This window comes from Bison bison, unplaced genomic scaffold, assembly GCF_000754665.1.
Source record: "Bison bison bison isolate TAMUID 2011002044 unplaced genomic scaffold, Bison_UMD1.0 scf7180017846241, whole genome shotgun sequence".
Taxonomy (NCBI): Eukaryota; Metazoa; Chordata; class Mammalia; order Artiodactyla; family Bovidae; genus Bison; species Bison bison.
The window spans coordinates 12,122-16,836 of NW_011476814.1; the positions used below are offsets into that span (position 1 = coordinate 12,122).

The window sequence follows — 4,715 nt, forward strand, 5'->3', positions numbered from 1 at the left end:
CTCACGGAGAAACCGGGATCCAGGGCTCGAAACTTCCGGGCTTGAACCGAAATAGATCCAAGCACAGCTGAACACCGGGTTGCTCCCACGATGGCGCTTCCCGTTTCCTCGCCTAAACGCAACGAATGAGTCTGCCCACCCTGGCAAAGGCCTCCGGGCATGTGCTTCGGTTTCCTGCGTCCACCAGGCGGTTTCCACCAGAGTGGGCTTCCCTGGGGGCTCAGACATTAAAAATCCGTTTACAATTCAGGACACCCTGGTTCAGTCCCTGATTTTGGAAGATCCCCTGGAGAAGGGAATGACCACCCACTCCAGTATTCTTACCTGGAGAATCTTTGGACAGTGAAGCCTGGCAGGTACAGTCCCTAGGAACACAAAGAGTAAACACGAGTGAGCGACATTGACTTCACTTTAATTGAGTATAGCTCGTTTGTCTGAGTGTTTTCTTCAAATGGTTACTTTTACTCACCTTGTAAATTCAACAAATATACACTTGTGAGAATAACTTATCCCTCTCCAAATCAGAAATATATGAAGAATACAAGAAGAGTTCTCCTGCCTCCATTCCCACTCCACCACTGACACACTTGATATGTTACAGGTAAGAGGTGGTGGCTGCTTAGGTGTGAGATCAGCGCTGTGAGAAAACTAAGGGATCCAGGAAACTCTGCCTCTTGCCCTGACGAATGTCTGCCCTCCCTGGGCTATGGGAAAAGGCAAAGAAAAGGAAAATAACACTCTTATTTGCAGAAATTTTACCTCCGGATGGGACACTCTGGTTAACCTAAACAGAATATGCGGTTGGTGATAGAGACCTAGGGGGTCCTCCCCGGCACAAAACCCAAAGTGGATTTCACCTCATTTTCTGAGGTGAGAGTGAGCTGAGTCGATCAAAGGAGAGGAGCGGAGAGAAAGCGAGAGGGTTGAGCACCTAGGGGAGTCAACCGTATTGGAGTCTCCTCAGGACCTTAGAAGAACTGCCCTGAGCTTCTGGGTGGGACGTATGGAGGCTAAAGAAGCGGATACCGTTGTCTGGCGATGGAGGCGAGATGGCTCCGGAGGGGGTTCCATGGTGTAATGGTGAGCACTCTGGACTCTGAATCCAGCGATCCGAGTTCAAATCTCGGTGGGACCTTTCTGCCTACTTAGAAGAGAAACACTTTTTACTCCCTTAATAGGATCCACCTGAGGTCTCCCGCGACCCTCAGCGGCCTGGTTGACACGGACACGGCGGACAGGTGTGGGACCGATCCGGGGCGTCCTCGCTGGACCCGGGCGGCTTTGCCCATCTGTGCCCTCCAAGCCCCGGCCATGGGCGCAGCGGCCCAGCCAGTGCCGCCCCCTCGTCGGGTGCCCTGGGTCTTTGGCGTAAAAGGCAGAGGCTGAGCTCACAAAGTCCTGCCCCGCGAGGGGGCTGCGCACTGCCCGTCTTGTAACTGCACGGGTATCCCTGTGGGTAAATGGTTGCCGGTCAGATATTCACATAATAGATGATACCTAAAAACATTTTCCCCCACTTTGAAAGGGGAATATAAGTAACTATGATTTCTATGATTATATGACTTAATCTTCGTTGAAAAAAATATTATATGGTATATTTAATTTTCTGTGGCACAAATTTTGAATTTTATAAATGGAAATATTTTTTGGAATTAGAGTTTGCTTAAGGGAATCAAAGCACTACAGAAAATTTAGGCAGTTCACTTTCATTGGGATTTTGAATAGAAAATAAATGCAAGACTTCTACAACCTAGAATAGTATGGTACCAATATTTTACACATTTTTAGAAAATCTGAAAGTCAACATGAAGTAGGTTTTAGACTAAAATTATTAAAGCTGGGTAAGGTGTACCAGGAGTCATCTCTGAGAGTATGACAGGACATTTTCTATGCAATTATATATAAATTATTAGAATTGTCTAGAGTGTTAAAAGTATTAAAGATTCATCCTTATTATCAATTTGAAATTTTTTCTTGTAAGTAGCACGGAGAGCACTAATTTATCTAAAGCTAAATGTTTTTTATATTCCTGAGTTACATTTCAGCAAATCAGAAAGTTCAAGGGGGAAAAAAAAGAACCCAACCCACATGGGTTCTATTCACTGAGACAGAAAAGGTGGTTCACTACCCCACTTTGGAGAGAGGGAGAGTGGAATATGTGTGGTAAAGCTGGATGCCTCTGTGCTTGAATTCGGACTGGACCTGGGACTGGGTCAAGGCCAGAACAACACAAGACTAAGCATTATTATCCTGGGGCTTAGACCCGTCTGACAGCACCCACTCAACAGTCCTGGAAAGCTCTTGAGGATACTCCCCCTCCTGTGGACGCGTTTCCCATCTGGTTCTCTATTCCATCAGCCGCAGAGAAGGACTTTTCACCTCTGTGTCCTGACAGAATACTTTATGATCCCTGCAGGACACAGGGAGCTAGGCAAGAGTGAAGGGGGCAGCTGCACTGACCCGATGGGTTTCTAGCAAAGTAGCGGGAAAATCCCAAAGAGAGAGGAGGCTGACTGGCTACAGTTCATGGGGTTGAAAAGAGTACGACATGACTGAGCCAGTGGGGGTGAGGACGAGGTGGTTCCACCAATCAGAAATCTCCGCGGTGGGGTGGTGGGGGAGAGCAACCTGTTTCCGCCCAGTCTCGAACCCGGCATCTTTCGCGTGTAAGGCGAACGTGATAACCACTACACTACGGAATCAGGACACCCTCCACTACTTAACACTGTATTCATGAAATCCCGAATGCTGCCACCAGCATCTAGACCACCTAATTTTAACACTCAAACAGGAACCTTGAAGCCCCAAGCTCGCTCAGACGCGGAGACACCAGTTCCCGAGGCCCCTGCCTTTCAGTTCCTCATCTCTCCTCAAGTGAGGACACTGGGGCCCCCACAGGCTGCATTCGGGGTCCCGCACCCAACGCAGAGGCCTCAGACCCTTAGCTCCGCCCCCGAGCTCAGGTGTGGCCCCAGCCGATTGCCGAGCTCCCGGAAGCCCCAGGAGGCGGGGACGGTGGGTGTGTCCGAGGCCAGGAGACTCCGGGGCCCAGCGGTGTGGACCCCGCCGCTCCCACGCTGCAGTTCCGCGCCGCGGTGGCCCTTTTCACAGCGCCGGCGGTCAGTACTCTGGGCTCTCAGGAATGATCGACGCTTCCAATCTCCTGGGACCCGCCCTCTCCGCTGCTCTTTTGTACCTGACTCCTGTGCTCTTGCATGCCGGCTCGCCGCTGCACTTTCTGATGTTCTCCTGGCAAAAGGGAGTCTCTTTGGTGGCCTCTAAAATGCCACCCCTTCGTCCCTGGGTGGGCTCGAACCAAAAACCTTTACGGTTAACCGCCGAACGCTACGGAGACAGTAGTACCGGCTTTTCCTGGAATCTTTGGGGTTGACACTTCTTCCTAGCATAAGACCCCTGATCCCAGGGAAACGGTGCCACTTCCGTGCCGTCTACCGACCACAGATGCCAGATCCCCCAGAGATACCAGGAACCAGGGCTCCAATCCTGTGGGCCTGAACCGAAATAGATCCAAGGACAGCTGAACACACGGTGGGTTCCCATGATGGCTCTTCCCAAGTCCTCGCCTACACCCAACGAATGAGAGTTTGCCTACCCTGGCACAGGTCTCCGGGGCTGTGTTAGGTTTCCTGTGTCCACCAGGCGATTTCCACCAGAGTGGGCTTCCCTGGGGCTCAGACGGTAAGAATCTGCCTGCAATGCAGGACACCCAGTTTCAATCCCTGGTTTGGGACTATCCCCTGGAGGAGGGTGTGAAACCCACTCCAGTATTCTTGCCTAGAGAATCCCCATGGACAAGGAGCCTGGCGGGCTAAGTCCATGGGGTGGCAAAGAGTCGGACAGGACTTAGAGACTAAGCACAGAGATCGCGGGGATAGTCGTTCTGTGTCCTCGCAGGCGACAGAGTCCCGCACTCACTGCGATGCTCTAAGACTTGGATGAATACATTGTCGTCTTTAGCCCTTCGTCCCATGAAGACTGTTGAGAAGGGAAATAGAGAAAAGTTTTCCAAGTGAACGGTTTCTTTTTGAAAGCCTTCATCCCAGTTTTTGGAATCCGCAGCATCCAGTGGGTTGGGCAACAGAAAGGCCCCAGAGCAGCCCCAGCAGGTTGGAGCTCCTGCATCCCAGCCTGGGTAGGCTGCGTTCTGTGAGGTTTGCCTGGGAGCGGGAAAGGGTGAAAACCAAGCTGGGAAGGCTGGTTTGGGAGGAAGGCATTGAGACCTCCCAGGAGGCTTGGGCAGGAATCCTTAGAGCTGAACATTGCTCCACTCCAGGTAGCAGAGTGGGGAAGGAGGGAAAGGGCTGGTGCAGGCAAGAATCAAGGAGGCCAAAAAAAAAAAAAAAAGAATCAAGGAGGCCTAAGGAGAGGGGAGGAAGGAGAGAATAAAAGAATTTGTGCTTCTACCCTTCCCCCATCCCTCTCTTGCCTTCTCTCCTCTTCTTGGTCTTCTTCCCATCCCTACAACTGAGAAATCTTGATACACCCACCTTCTGAGAAGAGAGACCCAACTATCTGTGTACAAATTCTGGGTTGTAAAAATAGTTCTGTCCTTATGTGGCCTTAGACAAATTAAGAAAATTTCTTGTGCCTCCCTTCTTTCTTCTTTAAAATGGGAGGAATGTAAGCATTTGTTGTCAGATGTGCCTGGGTTTAGAAACTACTGGATGAATCATGTTATCAGCTGTGAAATCATA

The 4,715-nt window shown here is 50.5% G+C and overlaps 2 non-coding genes across 2 annotated transcripts; one reads left to right on the top strand and one right to left on the bottom strand.

The window, feature by feature from the left end:
- The first annotated feature begins 1,063 nt into the window (after positions 1 to 1,063).
- Positions 1,064 to 1,135, top strand: TRNAQ-CUG. The gene has a single exon. It is a non-coding gene; the product is annotated as a tRNA-Gln (tRNA).
- Positions 1,136 to 2,629: 1,494 nt separating this feature from the next.
- TRNAV-UAC lies at positions 2,630 to 2,702 on the bottom strand. The gene has a single exon. It is a non-coding gene; the product is annotated as a tRNA-Val (tRNA).
- Positions 2,703 to 4,715: the final 2,013 nt, after the last annotated feature.